General features: G+C 43.2%; 1 protein-coding gene across 3 annotated transcripts in view; it reads left to right on the top strand.

Moving 5' to 3' along the window:
- ZFPM2 (zinc finger protein, FOG family member 2) overlaps window positions 1–20,231 on the top strand; it is a 1,143,438-nt gene that overhangs the window by 274,295 nt on the left and 848,912 nt on the right. The window lies entirely within an intron of this gene.

A 20,231-nucleotide genomic window follows, 5' to 3' on the forward strand; every position in this document is an offset into this window, starting at 1 on the left:
CGCCGAGCCTATTTTGCATAGGCTCAGCGGCACGCGCAAGCCCCGGGACGCGCGTAAGTCCCTGGGCTTCGCAAGGGGGGCATGTCGGGGGCGTGTCGGGTGGGCGGCGCGAATTTCGGGGCATTCCGGGGGCGTGTCAAGGTGTGGTGCCGGCCCAGGGGCGTGGTTGAGGCCTCCGGACCAGCCCCCGGGTCTGGTGATGGCGTACCAGCAGCCTGCTGGTGCGCACAGAGTTACACCTGCCAGAGGCAGGCGTACCTTTCACAACAAAGGTAGGGGGAAGGTTTAGATAGGGCCGGGGGAGTGGGTTAGGTAGGGGAAGGGAGGGAAGGTGCGGGGGGTGGATGGAAAGTTCCCTCCGAGGCCGCTCCAGTTTCGGAGCGGCCTTGTAGGGAACGGGCAGCGCGCACAGGGCTCGGCGCACGGAAGTTGCACAAATGTGCACCCCCTTGCACGCGCCGACCTCGGATTTTATAAGATACGTACGGCTACATGCGTATCTTATAAAATCCGACGTACTTTTGTTCGCGCCTGGTGCGCGAAGAAAAATACGCGCGCGCGTAGATTTATAAAATCTACCCCAGAGAGAATAACTTTAAAACGTGCGCGAGCATATCCATATACGCAGCTATATGGATGCGCATGCACATGTATTTTATACCGTGTACACAAATGCACGCACATGATATGAAATTCACATAAATCTACCCAACATGTTTGTGTATCAAAAAATACTCAGCACGCATTTTAAACATATTCACATAGGTTTTGGCTTATCCAGCTAATTGGTGTCAAATATCCAAGCCAAGTATCTACAAATATTCTGCTAAGTAGCGCTGTGGTGACTTATCCAGCTAAGTAGAGCTGTTTAAGACTTATCAAGCTAAGGCCTGGATTTATCAAAATGCAAAAAATATCACATGCGATAGGAAAAGTGGTGTGTTAAGCACCATAATGCATGGTGCGATGCAAATTTGGAAAAGGGGAGCAGTTTGGGGTGGGATTTTTGGCCAAGTGGGCTGACATCATAAATTGCAAAACCATATCACATAGTTTTAACATGGGAAATAACTACACCTTTTTCATTAAGCTGTGTGATATGGCTACATTGCAAATAGTATTTCCACTAGGAGAAAGAGAGAGAGAGAAACAACCTATAAGGCCCTTCTAGTAGTTAGGTTGTCTCATCAAGCTAGGTTGAGAGAACATTGTACAAATCTTATCTTTGGGTGAGTTTTCTCACTCCGAAGGACATCAAATCTTCACAAGAGTGTACTGTTCTGTTTGTACGCCTCACTCTGAATGTCAAAGTGGCCCCTAACCCCTACACTACTACTTAAACCTCACCTTGAGTAACTGGGTGGGCCATATATAGAGGTATAAATACCTAACTACTAGAAGGGCCTTATGGCTTGGTTCTCTCTCTCGCTCTGTCTCTGTCTCTCTGTCTCTCTCTCTCTCATTCATATAGTGGAAATGCTATTTGCAATGTAGCCATATCACACAGCTTAATGAAAAAGGTGTAGTTATTTCCCATGTTAAAACTGTGTGATATGGCTTTGCAATTTGTGATGCCAGCTCACTTGGCGAAAAATCCTACCCCAAACTGCTCCCCTTTTCCAAATTTGCATCGTACCATGCATTATGGTGCTTAATGCATGCGAAAACGCCATAAATCAATTTGATAAATGACCCCCCTAAATTAGATAGCTGGATAAGTAAAAGAAAAGTGTTATATAGACGGTTAAGTAAGATAGATGGATAACTAGCATTTGAAGACTTATCCAGCTATCTTGCTTTTCCAGTTATGTAACACTTTATAGCACTTATCCGTCTAAGTGGCTATAGAGCAGGTCTAAAGTTATCCAGCCTTGTGTTGCCAGATAACCTTATATTTTGAAGATAGCTGGCTAAGGCCTGGATTTTCTAAGGTCGCAGACCTTAGAGAATCCCGCGGTAACTGGAGGCGGGGGGGGGTGAAGTGGGGGGCGGGTCTGCAAAAGCTGGCAGCGATCGCACCACCTCGGTGTTATCGCTGCCGGCTTTTGCACCCGATAGCGCCACCGTGAAAAGTGGTGCTATTGGGTGCGCTACTGGCAGCGATAAGGTGTCCTACCTTTTCACCATCAGCAAAGTCATCGCGGAGTCCGCCCTGATGCTGCCCCAACTCCTCCCCTTCCAGTACGGACTCTGCCCCGATTTAGCTATCACACGCGATCCCTTTAGAAAATGACCCCCTAAATTGGCAGGTTATCCAGACACAAAAGACTGAATAACTTTAAAATCTAACCAGTCATATTCAAACATAACCGAATAGGTTTTTAAGATATTTGGCTGCATGTAGCAAAGTAACTTTAGGCAGTATTTTCAGCAGGACATTTATCCCACTGAATATCCTTGACAAGTTATCTGGCTAATTTTAGCTGGATAATGTGTCCACATGCTAGTTTGTTGAATTTGGACCTCTAACTTTTCTGGCCAGGACCTCACACAGAAATACAGAGAAATACACACAGGGGCACTCAGATATTGATAAGACATGATGGAAATCGACTGATAAAGTCATGGTGTTTTCACTTGAGTACTGAAATAATTTATACTTACCTAGGTGATTTCTGAGAAAGAAATCAAAAGTGAAGACTCAAGTGAAAATATTTTGAGAAAAGAATCCTATTCTTAGTTTAAAGAAATTTGTGATAAGAGGTTTATGTTAATTATTGAACTGATATTTATCTGCTACTTTTGTGTTGGTGAGACTTGTACTTGCAAGACAATAGACATAGAAAAGTTAATTTTTGAAGTTCTTTAACAAAAAAAAAGTGAAACGAAATTGGTTAACAGAAAAGTTAAAGGAAATACATTTACCTGTTGAATATTTTACTCAAGGTATTGTTAAAGGTGTTCTTTGAAAATACAAAAAGAAATTCTGCCGGTTAATGAAAGAAGTTTCTTCAATTTCTGTTCTTTTAAAAATAAACTTGGTTTCATTGCAGACTTTAAGTCAAGGAGATTATTACTGTAAGTCTGTAAGATAATATCTAATTGTTTAAACCCGACTTTATTCATTGATTATTTTTTTGTAAGTCAATCTTATTGCACTTGCTTCTCTCCCCTACCTCTGGGGAAACCGCTTGTATTGTTAATAGTGACAATACATAGAAGAGGTGTTCTTTTTGTTACATCCATTGAAAAACCGAGAGAGAGATACCATCTAATTTGGCCCTGTGACTATTCCAAAGCTCTCCTTTCTTTGTTCAGCCTCTGGGGTTTACATATATATGTAACAGGATGGAAGTCTGTTGCACTGGACGACATCTTTTTACTTGCAATCCAGAATAGGTTCTCCACCAAGCCAGCAAAAAGTCACAAAGCTTCCCTGGGAAGCCCTGACACTGAAAAAAAAACAGCATGATACCAATTAGGTGAAAGGATTTCTTCAGTAGGAAGAGGATAAAGGTACAATACTGCAGACCTTCCCCTAGCAACTGGCTATAGCCAAGGGCAAAGACTCTCATAATTAGGAGGCCTGGGCAAGATGAAAAGGTTTGCTGCCACCCAGACTGCAAGAGAAGCTCAGAGATATTGCTATATCCTTCCCGTAAGCACTCTGAAATATCAATATTCAAAGGGATTTGTCCGGCTAAGTCCCAGACTTAGCCGGACAAACCTGGGGTTTAAATATGTCTCTCCCAAGTTTTAGCCGGATAAGTCATTATTTATTATTATTTATTTTTTATTTAATAATCTGTATACCACAAATCATAAATTCTGTTGCGCCGGAGGTGGACCCTTGGGCCGAGGTGGGGTTGATGCAACCCGTAGGTAGGGACCTACAGGTCCCCACCATCGGCAGGAGGAGTGGGCTGATGAACAGAGGCCAGCTGGAGCTTCACCATTACCAGCCCTCATTCCCCGAGAGTTGAGCCTTTGGGTGCCGGGGCCGGCTGGACATAGATGGGCCTCTGTATGCAGTCGATGAGGAGATCGAGATCAGCCCAGAGACAGCAGGTGAGAGATGGTACAGTCTTACACTGGATGAGGTAGTGTCCTGGAGACTTGGGCGCCAAAGGAACAAAGGCAGACAGGGGGCACCCGAGCATGAGCAGGCCGAAGCCTGAATAGACCAAGTCCAGGAAGTAGGCTGAAGAGGCGTCAAGCAACAGGCTTGAGTCAGGGCTGGCGGCAATCTGGAAGCAGTGGCAAGCAAGGCTGAGGTCTGATCACTGAGAAGGTCAAGCATAGTCAAACAAGGCTGAGGTCTGGGTCTGGAGAGAGAGGCAACAGTCAGGCAATGCAGAGGTCTGGGTCTGGAGAGAGGCAACGGCGTAAATAGGTAAATAGTGGAGTGCCTTAGGGTTCTGTAATTGGCCCAGTGCTTTTTAATATAATTATAAATGATCTGGAAAGAGGTATAACTAATGAAGTAATCAAAGAAATCAGCCAGAGGATTTGGTTAAGGCAGCTATTGTAGCTGGGTTTAAAAAAGGTTTGGATAAGTTTCTGGAGAAGTCCATAAACTGCTATTAATCAATAGGGAATATCCACTGCTTGTTGCCAACATTAGTAGCATGTGACCTATATTATGTTTTAGTACTTGCCAGGTACATGTGACTTGGATTGGCTACTTTTGGAGACAGGATACTGGACTTGATGGACCATTGGTCTGACCCAGTATGGCATATCTTATATTCTTATGTTCTTTTCTTTCCCATGTGGCAAACAGCAACAACACCAAATTATAATTGACGCTTACTATTAATTGCACACTCGTGCCTATAAAGCTATTTAGCAATGAGGCTACCTTCTGCAACCACAAAGGCTTCCACTTTCTCCGCATGCAAGTGGTCTGCAATGCCAAGAGGATCATCATGGACCCGGAACTCAAGTTTCTAGTGTCATGTCATGATGCCTACATCTTCTCTCAATCAGGAATTCATGGTAGAGATGTGAATCGGAACCGGAATCGGTTTGGTTCCAATTCAAATCGTGCATTTTTTTTTGTCCGGCCCGATTGGGGTATTTTTTATCGGCTGCTCCCGATCCGATAAACAAAAAAACCCACCCCAACCCTTTAAAACCGCTCCCATAGCCTCCACCACCGTCCCGACCCCCCCAAAAATGTTTTAAAATTACCTGGTGGTACAGCGGGGGTCCAGGGAGTGTTCTTTCGCACTCGGGCTGTCGGCCAATAAACAAAAAACCCACTCTGACCCTTTAAAACCGCTCCCTTAGCCTCCACCACCCTCCCAACCTCCCCAAAAACATTTTAAAATTACCTGGTGGTCCAGTGGGCCCCGAGAGCGATCTCCCGCTCTCAGGCCGTCGGCTGCCACTAATAAAAATGGCACCGATGGCCCTTTGCCCTTACCATGTGACAGGGTAACCATGCCATTGGCCGGCCCCTGTCACATGGTAGGAGCACTAGACGGCCAGCACCATTGGCCGGCCCCTGTCACATGGTAGGAGCACTGGACTGCCAGCACCATTTTTAAAGATGGCGCCAGCCGTCCAGTGCTTCTACCATGTGACAGGGGCCGGCCAATGGCACGGTTACCCTGTCACATGGTAAGGGCAAAGGGCCATCAGCGCCATTTTTATTAGTGGCAGCCGACGGCCTGAGAGCCGGAGATCACTCCTGGGGCCCACTGGACCACCAGGTAATTTTAAAACGTTTTGGGGGGGGGGGGGGGGTCGGGAGGGTAGTGGAGCCTAAGGGAGTGGTTTTAAAGGGTCGGGGTGGGTTTTTAGGTTGTGTCCTCACTCCCGTTAGTGTGCACTAATCCGATTAATGATTTTTTCACAATAAATCGGTGGAATTTCTATTGTATCGCACTCTTTAACGATTAATGACGATTTAAAAAATATCAGACGATATTTTAAATCGTCAAAAAACGATTCACATCCCTAATTCATGGTGCTTTCAGGTTGGCCATGTGGCTGTGGATTAGCTTCTAGGTATACTTTACGCCATATGCTGCTCTCTCTGTAATGACTCTGCAACTAACCTCTACCATTTTCTCTCCCTCTATCTTTAGGTGGTCTTACTGCTTTGCCACAGGATGTTCACTCTAGCCTCTACCATAGGCCAGCCTCACAGCAGCCCTGCTTGGAATATCTCACTCTCCTTTTGTCTGCCTTTTTCCCAACAGGTGATAGAGGAGATGCCCTCAAAGCGTGGCTCACCCCTTGGTACATGCAGCAGATGTGTGCTACCACAGGGTTCACGGGCAGGCCAGGGCCAGTTATTGAGAGAGCTATTGCCCTACTCGAAACATGTTTTCACTACTTGGACAGATCAGGGGGGAAACTGTAGTGCAATCATCATTCACAAAGCTCCGTATGCTCCTTCCTCTCCTTTGCTTAATCCAAATGCTAGAGGGTGGGGGTGGGGACTCTACCAGCACTTCTTTAATCCACTACCATACAAGACTTGCTGTTTGGCTGGTGGGGGGTTGGAAACCCCGCCAACACTTCCTAATTCTGTCGCCATCATGTAGAGTAAAAATAAAACATTGTAAATCTTGCTCCATGAGTTGATTTGGATGCAGGCAGGGAAGTGTTTGGGAGAACTGGACAAAATTAATCAGGTGGCCAGATACAGCCCATGAGCCATAGTTTGAGGAATCCTGACATAAACCATAGAAAATGTTAAGCAATTGGTATTCATTTTGAGAACTATCGTAAATTTCATCATAGGATGTTCCCATATTTTTCTGGATATGGTTGGAGTACACATTTCACAAAACTGACAGGTTGAATGTTCCAGACACCACATTTCTGGCGTATCACATATGCCTGTGTCACCTGATTTTTAAAGTCAGGTCCTTTAGAATAATAAATTGTAGGTGCTTTCTAAAAAGACTTAATCATAGCAAGAACATTCCAGTATCTACAATTTGAGGCAGCGATTGCTGCTGATTTGAGGGTATACTGAAGCACACATTTCATTAAGAGATGTAGTCCATACAAAAAATACATCCTATCTGGACCAAATTTTTATCTTTGCAACCCATGCTGATAATTAAATATGTTGTTCTTCAAAACCCGTATCATATAGATTCGCTGTTTTTGTAGCCATAGGAGACCCCATGTATCTGAAGATAGAAACGTTTCTGTAAAGCTGGGTTTTTTTCTTTTATTCTTTTAACTTAAAACATCATCTTAAATCTTCTTTTGTGAAAATTGCACTATTAAAATATTGCTTGTTAATATTTTATGTAATTTTGTTAATATATTTTTTGCTTTAATCTTTTCATTTGAATTTCTTAAGCCTACTGCATAATATTTATATATTTATTGTACATTGCTTTGATATACTATGTAAAAAATGTGATTAATCAAGACAAATAAGCTAAACAATCATGAACCCTCAATCTAAACACTACATGTCACCATTATGTGATAATAATGACTTCCTCTCTCCCTCCCCATACACTATGAAAACTTCCTCTACTGCATCCTCAGCCCAAATTGACCCAAAGGGGTAGATTTTAAAAGGTGCGCATGGTTCCCGGCGTGCGCACATGCACACCGGATTTTATAATCTGCGCGTGCATGTGTAGGCAGCGCGCGCAGTGAGGGGATTTTAGTAAATATCGTGCGGCGACGAAATTGGGCCTTCCTCTGTTCCCTACTCCCTACCTAAACTCCCTCTCTCTTCCCCTCTCCTTCCCACCCCCTAAACCCATCCCAGAAACTTACATTTTCTTTGGAGATGAAGTAGTTTGCACGCGCCAGCCGACTGCCGGCATGCGCTTCCCCGAGACAGCGGCTAATGGCCGCTGTCCCGGCAGGCCTCCGTCCCGCCTCGCCTCTCCCTGCCCAGCCCCTTTTTCAGGGCCTGGTAATTGTGCGCATATCAGGCACTTACGCGCGTGGCCGGGCCCTTTTGAAAATGCACATGGCATGCGCAGGGCCTGACCATGTTGGTAAGTGCCAATATTTGCACGCATGGCCCTTTTAAAATCCACCCGAAAGAGTGGAAAACCTGAGCTAGGAATCAAACACAGGTCCTCTGCACAACGCTGTACAACATTGCTGATGAGCTACCATGTCATTCTTGAAGCCTTTGTTTTCTTTTATAATGAAACAGAAACACATTTTTCCTGCTTTGATTTTTTAATCAAACCATGAGAAAATACAGACCTCTTTTTTCACTCAAGATTCAATTTACAAAAATTTGAGTAGTTTATTTTCTTTTAAATAAATTCTGAATTTACATGCAGAGGAATATCTGGGTCAATTGTTAGCCACTGTGTGGCTTGATTAGTTAAGCGAATAAACATCTCTGGCTAACTAGCAGGATATATTCAGCTGTGCAGTGTGCACAACTGAATATGCCCGGCTATCTTAAAATTAGCCGGTTATATATAACTGGCTAAATTTAGGTTGGCTTCGGCCCAGCCAGAGCTAGCCGCATAGGTTAAGTGACTAACTCTGAATATCTGCGGCTAACTCTGCTTTGCTCAGAAATCCCTCCCGCCCATACCCAACTGATGAATCTAAATTCTAGTTGCAAAACTCAGTATGCAGCTACAGTTTAGCCACATACTGCTTTCAATATAGCTGGGAAGCCATTTGCATGGATAACATGTCAGAAATCAGTCTAAATAACTTTTGAATATCAACCTCATCACATCTTTAAATATAAATTATAAGACATTTCTAAATGACATGTGTTTTCATAACAGTAAACTGAAGTCAGCAACCTTCCTAAAGCTTATAAAAAAAATTTCTTATAGAATAATGTAATTCCAGGAAAATGTCTTGTTAGAATTTTGTCAAAGTAAGGAAAGAGTTACAGAAGCACATGGTAAAGACCCATAGAAACAATGCAAATATCATCTAAGAAGAAGCACCAGAACCATTACGAACATTTTGCCAGCATGAGCTGAACTGCTCCTACTTAACTATAACAGCCCTATTAATAATGCTGTAACTAAAAACGCACCTGAGCTAAAAAATTCTAACTTATCCCTATCAATTAAAAACCAGAATGAAAATACAAACAAAAAACAAACTTTGAAATGTTTGTAAGCTAATGCCAGAAGTCTAAGAAGTAAGATTGGAGAATTAGAATGTATAGCAGTGAATGATGACATAGACTTAATTGGCATCTCAGAGACATGGTGGAAGGAGGATAACCAATGGAACAGTGCTATACCGGGGTACAAATTATATTGCAATGACAGAGAGGAGCACCCGGGAGGCAGTGTGGTGCTTTATGCCTGGGATGGCATAGAGTCCAACAGGATAGACATCCTGCATGAGACTAAATGCAAAATTGAATCTTTATGGGTAGAAATCCCTTGTGTGTCGGGGAAGACTATAGTGATAGGAGTATACTACCGTCCACCTTGTCAAGATGGTGAGACGGACAGTGAAATGCTAAGAGAAATTAGGGAAGCTAAACAAATTGGTAGTGCGGTAATAATGGGAGACTTCAATTACCCCAGTATTGACTGGGTAAATGTATCATTGGGACACGCTAGAGAGATAACGTTCCTGGATGGAATAAATTATAGCTTTATGGAGCAATTGGTTCAGGAACCGACGAGGGAGCAATTTTAGATCTAATTCTAAGTGGAGCACAGGACTTGGTGAGAGAGGTAATGGTGATGGGGCCGCTTGGCAATAGTGATCATAATATGATCAAATTTGAATTAATGACTGGAAGAGGAATAGTATGCAAATCCAAGGCTCTAGTGCTAAACTTTCAAAAGGGAAACTTTGATAAAATGAGAAAAATTGTTAGAAAAAAACTGAAAGGAGCTATAAAAGTAAAAAATGTGCAAGAGGTGTGGTCATTGTTAAAAAAAATACCATTCTAGAAGCACAGTCCAGATGTATTCCACACATTAAGAAACGTGGATAGAAGGCAAAACGATTACCGGCATGGTTAAAAGGGGAGGTGAAAGAAGCTATTTTAGCCAAAAGATCTTAATTCAAAAATTGGAAGAAGGATCCAACAGAAGAAAATAGGATAATGCATAAATGTTGGCAAGTTAAATGTAAGACATTGATAAGACAGGCTAAGAGAGAATTTGAAAAGAAGTTGGCCGTAGAGGCAAAAACTCACAGTAAAACATTTTTAAATATATCCGAAGCAGAAAGCCTGTGAGGGAGTCAGTTGGACCGTTAGATGATCGAGGGGTTAAAGGGGCACTTAGAAAACATAATGCCATCGTGGAAAGATTAAATGATTTCTTTGCTTTGGTGTTTACTGAAGAGGATGTTGGGGAGGTACCCGTACTGGAGAAGGTTTTCATGGGTAATGATTCAGATGGACTGAATCAAATCACAGTGAACCTAGAAGATGTGGTAGACCTGATTGACAAACTGAGGAGTAGTAAATCACCTGGACCAGATGGTATACACCCCAGAGTTCTGAAGGAACTAAAAAATGAAATTTCAGGCCTATTAGTAAAAATTTGTAACCTATCATTAAAATCATCCATTGTACCTGAAGACTGGAGGATAGCTAATGTAACCCCAATATTTAAAAAGGGCTCTAGGGGCGATCCGGGAAACTACAGACCAGTTAGCCTGACTTCAGTGCCAGGGAAAATAGTGGAAAGTGTTCTAAACTTGAAAATCACAGAACATTTAGAAAGACATGGTTTAATGGAATAACGTCAGCATGGCTTTACCCAAGGCAAGTCTTGCCTCAAAAATTTGCTTCACTTGTTTGAAGGAGTTATTAAACATATGGACAAAGGTGAACTGGTAGATGTAGTATACTTGGATTTTCAGAAGGCATTTGACAAAGTTCCTCATGAGAGGCTTCTAGGAAAAGTAAAAAGTCATGGGATAGGTGGCAATGTCCTTTCGTGGATTACAAACTGGCTAAAAGACAGGAAACAGAGAGTAGGATTAAATGGACAATTTTCTCAGTGGAAGGGATTGGGCAGTGGAGTGCCTCAGGGTTCTTTATTGGGTCCCTTACTTTTCAATATATTTATAAATGATCTGGAAAGAAAACAACAAGTGAGATAATCAAATTTGCAGATGATACAAAATTGTTCAGAGTAGTTAAATCACAAGCAGATTGTGATAAATTGCAGGAAGACCTTGTAAGACTGGAAAATTGGGCATCCAAATGGCAGATGAAATTTAATGTGGATAAGTGCAAGGTGATGCATATAGGGAAAAATAACCCATGCTGTAGTTACACAATGTTAGGTTCCATATTAGGTGCTACAACCCAAGAAAGAGATCTAGGCATCATAGTGGATAACACATTGAAATAGTCGGTTCAGTGTGCTGCGGCAGTCAAAAAAGCAAACAAAATGTTGGGAATTATTAGAAGGGGAATGGTGAATAAAACAGAAAATGTCATAATGCCTCTGTATTGCTCCATGGTGAGACCGCACCTTGATAGTGTGTACAATTCTGGTCGCCGCATCTCAAAAAAGATATAATTGCGATGGAGAAGGTACAGAGAAGGGCTACCAAAATGATAAGGGGAATAGAACAGCTCCCCTATGAGGAAAGACTAAAGAGATTAGGACTTTTCAGCTTGGAGAAGAGATTGCTGAGGGGGGATATTATAGAGGTGTTTAAAATCATGAGAGGTCTAGAACAGGTAGATGTGAATCAGTTATTTACTCTTTCGGATAATAGAAAGACTAGGGGCACTCCATGAAGTTAGCATGTGGCACATTTAAAACTAATCAGAGAAATTTCTTTTTTACTCAACACACATTTAAACTCTGGAATTTGTTGCCAGATGATATGGTTAGTGCAGTTACTATAACTGTGTTTAAAAAAAAAGATTGGATAAGTTTTTGGAGGAGAAGTCCTTTACCTGCTATTAATTAAGTTGACTTAGAAAATAGCCACTGCTATTTCTAGCAATGGTAACATGAAATAGATTTAGTTTTTGGGTATGTGCCAGGTTCTTATGGCCTGGATTGGTCACTGTTGGAAACAGGATGCTGGGCTTGATGGACCTTTGGTCTGACCCAGTATGGCATGTTCTTATGTTCCATGGGGCTGAGGAGCTTTAGGCACATGCCTGAGGAGTAATCCAGCACTGTCTGGCAGAAATACCTAGCTTAGAACAGGGCTTCTCATACTGTAGGTCGGGACCCCAAATGGGGTCCAAACCTTTAGCTGGGGTTACAAGTGCCTCAAATGGCTATGCCCTTCAGGCGCCAGCAGCAGCAGCAGCATTAGTAGTAGACGTCAGCGTAGAGCCAAGAGCAATTGCAAGAGCTGCCTGCATGAGTTTCTGTGGTAAGGAAAAGCCCTGTGTGAGGAGGGATCAAGGTCATTGCAGGTTGGTTTGTTTGGTTTTTTTTAGCTTGCACTAGCCCAGTCCTGACTTTCATTGCTGATTCTGTAGCCACTTACAGATCATTGTCCGATTTGGGATTAGCCATGAGAAAAGGAGATGGCGGAGCGTGCACAGGCCAGATAAGATTTGCTATGGCTCCTCTCTTCATTCCCCAAGAGAAAAATGTTGCCTCTATCAACCTGCCTTCTCTGCCCACCAGTTGTCATCCATTATCGTCCTAGTCCCCAAAGGAAAATGTTGCTGTTGGGGCTGGCTAGGGGGATGTTTGGAGGAGAGGCTCTTTGAAGGAAGGGATCAGATCCAGAAGGTGTTTGAGGACTGGATCAGATGGAGAGGGATTGGCTTTGGAGGATGAATGAGATGGAATGACAGAAGGTCTACTGGGGGATGTAAGAGAGGAGCTGGGGGTGTGAGAGGATGGGGCTGAGAGGGAATGGGAGATGGGATAAAAGGGAGTGAATACCATAAGATCAGTTGGGGGTATATAAGAAGAACTTGGGGGTAAAAGAGAATCAGCTAGGGGAATGTGGAAAGGGCTCTAGGGTGTGACAGAGATGGAATGGGTCGGGGAAGTGAGAATCATATATCTCACACAAAATTATGGAGAAATATTTTATGTGCTGCAAAAAAACTACAGTGGTCATTCAGACTGGCTGATCTGATCTTTTCTGATGGTATCTATCCTACTTGTAAGGGCTGTATATGTATGTGGCAACTGTTTGAATTGGGTCTGAAATGTACAATAGGATATATTTAATAGTATGGCCTTTCACCAAGTCTGTGATGTCTTATAGTAAAGCATGAGTCTATGAAGCTTGAATATTTTTCATATCTTTTATGACCTTATCTTTCATAAGTGCATTTTATGGAAGTAAGTATGGAAAGCACCTGCAAATCACATATGATATTCTGTGATAAGCAGTTGTGAACAAGCAAGTAGATCTGTCAGTACTGAGCCGCTCATTGTTAAAATACTTTACTGATTTTGCTGATTGCACAGTACATGATAGGGTGACTTAACTGCTTCTGTAGCAAATACTTTCAGTCAAGAAACTGCAGTAATTATACTGTGACAGAATTTCTCTAAGAAGCTTTTTTGTTAGTGATCGGAGCTTCCTAGGTTTTAAAAAGCATTTTTTCTTCAGGAGCTTGTAAGTAGGGCAAGGACTACATGAACTGTCCTAATGATAGCAATTGTGTAGTATGTTCCAGAAATGACTATGGAATGAAAGTTACTATCTTGAGCTAGAGATTCTTCACAAGAAGAGCATATTTGCAGAAATACTAATTGTATTGGGTGCCAGATATATTGGAATATTTTATGATCTTAAAATATCTATTAGGTTTTTCCATTTTTTCTACAAATTACTTACAGAACTGATATTATTATAAAATGTCTTTCAAATTATACATTGAATCATACTCATTTCTATTGTGGTGTATTATACTGTGCATCATCATCATATTCACTTTACTGCTATTTGAGCTGTCAGCTGGTTTAGTAGGTGTCAAAATGCCCTGGGACAGCAAACTTTTGTCTCTGATAAAAGCAACAAATGGCTAATCCTCTAATGCAGTTTCCCATTCGTCTCCTGGAGGCACACCTAGCCACTCAGATTTTCAGGATTTCCACAATGAATATGCATGAGATAGATTTGCATATGCTGGGTCTCCAATGTATGCAAACCTATATCATGCATTTTCATTTTGGATATCCTAGAAACATGACTGATTAAGTGTTCCTCCAGGAAAGGTTGAGAAACATTGCTCCAATGCAAAGCTTCTACTTTTTAATTAATATTCGACAAGAATATGATATACATTTTCAAGTCTGACCTGTTTTTAGGTTCATAGGTGTCTGGATATATTGTCACATCCCTATTGTGAGTTTCTGTATTTTATTTTAAATTATTATGAAATTACAATTTTTTCTGAAATACATTTAAAAAATGGCAACTATGGATGAAAAGGACCTACAAGTTCCTTTATTCAGGGCTTGCAATCTATTAGATTAATTTTAAAGGCTCGGCGTGCACCAAAGCTGGGAGATACTTGCGTCTCTTGGGCCGGCGTGTGTCACGCATATTATAAAAAGTACACGAGTACACACCTGTCTCCTGATACATGCACAAATCAAAAAGTTAAAAAAGGAGCGAGGCATGGGTGTGATCTGGGCAGAGCATGGGTGGGACATGGGCATTCTGGGAAGATTACTTGAAATGGGCGTGTAAGTATTTACATGCACAAGTGCGTGCCGGGATCTCCTACCACTATGGACGGTGTGTAAATATTGAAACAAAAAAACCCCCCAAGGCTAGTTACTGGAGTTTTAAGGGATGGGGCTAAAAGAGTAAAAGGGAAGCATATTAATTAGGGGGAGTTAGGAAGTCCTATCCTTTAACAGGGTAAACTGGGAATGGACTGGGGAAACTGGTAATTGAGTCAGAGTGTGTATCTAATAAAATCCCCCCACTTACGTGGTACAGCCGGTATTTGTGCGCATATGCACATGTCCAAGTAAAATTGCAGGCACAAGTATGCGCATAGAGCTATTTTACATCATGTGTGCATATACACATTTAAGGGTAGATTGTAAAAGGTGTGCGCACGTGTCCATGTGTGCACGCTTCCCGGCACTCACATAGGGACACACCGATTTTATAATATGCGGCACGCGCAGGGTGGGCCAATTTTATAAGATTACTCATGGCGACGCAATCGGGCCTCCCCCCAGTCCGCTCCAATTAAGGAGCGGACCAGGAGGGAACTTCACTAGCACACCCTACCCATACCCCCTCCCTCGTCCCCTCTCCTCCCCACCCCCTAAACCCTTTCTCATACCTTTCCTGTTTTTGTTTTGTTGCTTACTGCTCTGTTGGAGCAGAAGCAACCTGTGCTCGCTGGACGACTGCCAGCGCGCGCTTCCCCGGCACAGCAGCAAATGGATGCTGTACCGGCCGCCTCCAGCCCCGCCCCTCCCTGCCCCTTTCTCTGGGCCTGGCACTTCTGCGAGTAACAGGGGTCACGCACATGGCCGGGCTCCTTTGAAAACGTGTGCGGTGTGCGCATGGCCCGGCCACACATGTTACCCCCGTTTTTTACACACGTGGCTGATTTAAAATTCGGCCGGTAGGTTATAAAATGACTGTGTCCATTAGTGTGAGCTGGCATAACCTTTATTCTCCTCTATCTCTTTCTATTTCTTACATTCCCAGTTCATTAGCCCTTGTTAATTGTAACTGCTTCTCTTCATCACGTTATTTATGTTTTTTGGTTGTATTATCCGCACCCCTGTTTTCTGTAAACCGACATGATGTGAACGAGTTCATGAATGCCGGTATAAAAAAACCTTAAATAAATAAATAAATAAATAAATAACCGCGTACATAGACTCGTTTTTAAAAGTCACTATCCCTGTTTGTACCTGAGGCAATGGAGAGTAAAGTGACTTGTCCAAGGAGTGGCAGTGGGATTTGAATCGTGGTTTCCCTGGTTTGTAGCTCACTGTTCTATGTAAATCCTTTTGAAAATTGCCCCCAAAGTGCATGCATTTCATGAGGTTTTAAATTTACATTTTTAATCATTAAATGTATGCTCTAATGGCCCAATTTTAAATGGCCGGCGCGCTTAAAAAAACGGGGGTTAGGCTTGCGGCCTGGTCTCGCGCGCGCCGCGCACATTTTATAAGGAGCCCGGGCTCGCGCAAAACCCTCATTACGTGCACGAGCCGGGCTGAAGAAGAGGGGCGGTCTGGGGCGTGGAGGGGCGGAGCTGGAGGCGGCCGGTATAGCACCCATTCGTCGCTCTGTCGGGGGATCGCCTGCCTGCACGCACAACTTACGCCAGCTCAGGAGCTGGCATAAGTTCTAAAACAAAGGAAAAAAAAAAAAGGTAGGGCATTTTAAGGGATTGGGGAGGAGAAGGGAAGAGGGATTGAGGGTAGGTAGAGGGGTAGAAAAGTTCCCTCCCAGTCCACTACTTAATTGTCTGATTGTGCTATCCAGCTTTCTCAAACTGATTAAGAAATTTCTCATGAAAATTTTGATCAGTAATCTCCATCCTTGAAGGACTTTGGGGGTAATTTTCGAAGGAGTTACGTGCGTCAGTGTAACATAACTATCATAGCAATTTTCAGAAGCCATTTACTCAAGTAAAGTGCACTTACATGAGTAAATCCTATGACCTTTTCAATGGCATATATTGTAGCAATTTTCCAAAGTCCACTTACTCGAGTAAATGCTTTTTAAAAACCGACCCTAAGTATCTACATTTCTGGGAAATATTCTTTCATTTATATTTAAAACAACTTACAGTATAACTTCAAGAAATCCTGAGCAATTATACATGGACAAAAAAGGAATATATATTAATGCCAATATCCAGGCCACTATTTTAGGAAAGACTATGTCTCAACCTAAGAGTGTGCAATAAAAGGAGATTTTTCTTTTTTTAGAAAAAGGGGATGCCAATTTCTTAAACTGAGAGATTTAGGAGAGACCTTATTCAAAGAAAGGCATACGCGGTAGTCCTCCATTCTGTAACACTTTATCAATAAGAAACAGAGAGAGCTGCCCAGGTTAAAAAAAAAAAAAAAGATTCATTCTGATACTCAGCAGAGCATTTGCAAGGAAATGTAAGTAGAAATTGGGATGGTAACTTTGATACCGGCATGCAGGCGCATATGTACGAGCGTATGCCAGCTCATGCCAAAGGACACGGCTACTTTATAACATACATGCATATATGCACTAGAGATGTGAATCGTGTCCTCGATCGTCTTAACGATCGATTTCGGCTGGGAGGGAGAGGGAATCGTATCGTTGCCGTTTGGGTTTTTAAAATATCGTTAAAATCGTTAAAATCGTGAACCGGCACACTAAAACACCCTAAAACCCACCCCGACCCTTTAAAATAAATCCCCCACCCTCCCGAACCCCCCCCCCCCAAAATGCCTTAAATTACCTGGGGGTCCAGCGGGGGTCCGGAACGACCTCCTGCAATCGAATCGTGTTGTCTTCAGCCAGCGCCATTTTGCGCCGCCATTTCCGTGATTCGCAGCAGCAGATCGCTCCCGGACCCCAGGGACTTTTGGCCAGCTTGGGGGGGGGCCTCCTAACCCCCACAAGACTTGCCAAAAGTCCAGCGGGGGTCCAGAACGACCTTCTGCAGTCGATCTCCTGCCGGCGCCATTTTCCGTACGGAAAAACGATTCGCGGCAGGAGATCGCTCCCGGACCCCCGCTGGACCCCCAGGGACTTTTGGCCAGCTTGGGGGGGCCTCCTGACCCCCACAAGACTTGCCAAAAGTCCAGCAGGGGTCCGGAACGACCTCCTGCTGTCGAATCGTGTTGTCTACAGCCGGCGCAAAATGGCGCCGGCTGAAGACAACACGATTCGATTGCAGGAGGTCGTTCCGGACCCCCGCTGGACCCCCAGGTAATTTAAGGCATTTTGGGGGGGTTCGGGAGGGTGGGGGATTTATTTTAAAGGGTCGGGGTGGGTTTTAGGGTGTTTTAGTGTGCCGGTTTTCCCGCCCTCCCCCTTCCCCTCCCCCTTCCCCCGATTTACGATTTTTTGACGATAAATCGGGGGAATTGTTATTGTATCGTGGCTCTAACGATTTTTGACGATTTAAAATATATCGGACGATATTTTAAATCGTCAAAAAACGATTCACATCTCTAATATGCACATATGGTATAAAATAGACTGAATGCACGTACATGTGCCCACAATTTTATATGGACGCGCACATGTGCGCGCAAGGGCTGCCTCTATCGTGTAGGTGGGGGAATTTTGTGAGGGACACGTGCTGACGCCATTACTAGTTTTCCCAGTTCACCCAGTTAAGGGATAGGACTTCCAAACCTCACTAGGCTATTAGGCTCCATTTCCCCCTCTTAGCCCAAACCCTTAAAACTCTGCTGACTATCCTAGTTTTGTTTTGTTTTATGACTTACATGCCATCTATTAGCAGTAGTAAATGTATATGGCAGGGGAGCCTGGCACACGCCTGTGCACCCAAATACTTACGCGCAAATTTCAGAACCCCCAGAACTGCCCAGACTACAACCACACTCTGCCCCTTTTCTGGGCCTTCTCGCTTGTGTGTGTACCAAAGATATGGACGTACACGGGCAGTTTTTAAAATCTGCTTGGGGCACGCTGGCCAGACATACTTGTGTATCTCTTGGTGTTATTGATGCGTGCTAGGCTTTAAAATTCACCTATAAGTTTCCAATTGTATCACACAGCATCTCACCCTGAGGAACTGTCTTCTCTTACAGGTGAATTTTTAAATGTTGGCGTGCTCCAATACCGGGAGATACGCGCGTGGCTGGGCCGCAAGCATGCTGCAGGTGTTTTCAAAGGCCTGCTGCTAGGCGCATTTGTCCTTGTACGCACGGAAGAGCCGGTGTAAAAAAAAAATGGGCAGGTCGGGGGTGTGGTATGAGCAGGGCAGGTGTGGGCCGGGGACAAGCAGGGACAGCGCCATTAGGTGCTGTATCAGTGAAGCGCGTGCCAGCAGCTGTCTGGCACGCGCAACTCACTACTGCTCCAGAGAGCAGGTAAGTATAGAAACAAAAATTGTTAGAGGGGATTTAGAGATTGGGGAGTAGAGAGGAAAAGGCAGGCAGGGTAGGTAGGGGGTGTAGGAAGTTCACTCCCAGTCCGCTCCTTTATTGAAGCGGACTGGGAGGGAACTGGGGAAAGGCCCAGTCTGTCGTCGCGTGCATTTTATAAAATGCCACCCTGTTGCACGCGCAAGTTGGCAGCCGTGCGCACATGTGCGCGCCGATATAAAATTGGGCGAGCATGTGCATGCGGGTAGCTGATTTTATATCATGCGCATGCGGTCTTAATTTTAAGACCAATCTCTATCTGGTTCTAAAGCCAGAGACGCAACCAGGGTAGCAGGCATTGCTGACTTATCATCCATTGCTTCCAATAAGGCTGTCAGGTTAAACCATCATCTGAAATAAGGTGACAGTTCCATCTGAGCTCCATCAGTCTCTCTCTTCCTGAAAGTGATAAGTAATAAACTCTTGAAACAGGAGAAAGCTGCTTTGCTGGGACTTTGAGGACTGCCATCAAATAACGTTTAAACATTTCAAGTGGAGAAATAGATGTAATATGTGAAAAATGTATAAGCTAAAGATGATAGCATCTCACATAGTTTTCAAAATTCTCAAATTTGTTTTTCAAATTAATATTATCTTTGACCACAGCTTCTTGTTTTACCGCCTTATTCTCCGCAGTCTCTAAGCGCTTTTTAATACCACGATCTGGACCTTTTTGAATGCTAGGTTTCTGCCTTATTGCTGGCATTCTCCCTGAAAATAGCAGTATCTGGCCAACTAGGGACTTAGCCAGACTGATATCTCCTTCCAGATCTTTCTGAAATATTCTAAATTGCAACCAGACAAAAATCTGGATTAATGTACTGCTTTCTGACAGGATGCTATCTTCAGTGTTCTTTCATCACTATATCACAAATAAAGAGAATAACTGAGATCATAGAAGTTGCAAGTTGAGGAATTTTTGTTAATGGATATAAAAATAGATTACCTTTTATGAGCCACTCTCCTTATGAAAGAATCATCATTAGGGAAAGAAAGAAAGAGATAGAATATTGCTAGCCCTTAACAATCTTCTGACTCAGATGCTAGCATTTTTGTATTAGAAATGTTCCTTATAGCTAGCAGATGGTATTGTGAATTATTGGTGCATACCTTTCCTTTCATTTTATGCTGCACAGGCTTATTGCATTGCCTTCAGTGGATTTGTTGACTGCCACTAATTCCTCTTTTTGCTGTGTGCACAGGTCCTTCAAGGTGCTGATATATTAAGAGGTTTAATCTCACAACCCACCTCTTCAAATTCAGAAATGCAGATTCCCATCTCCTCAGTTTTTCTTTCTTTCTTATCCAGTT

Source organism: Rhinatrema bivittatum, chromosome 2 (genome assembly GCF_901001135.1).
Source record: "Rhinatrema bivittatum chromosome 2, aRhiBiv1.1, whole genome shotgun sequence".
Lineage (NCBI taxonomy): Eukaryota > Metazoa > Chordata > Amphibia > Gymnophiona > Rhinatrematidae > Rhinatrema > Rhinatrema bivittatum.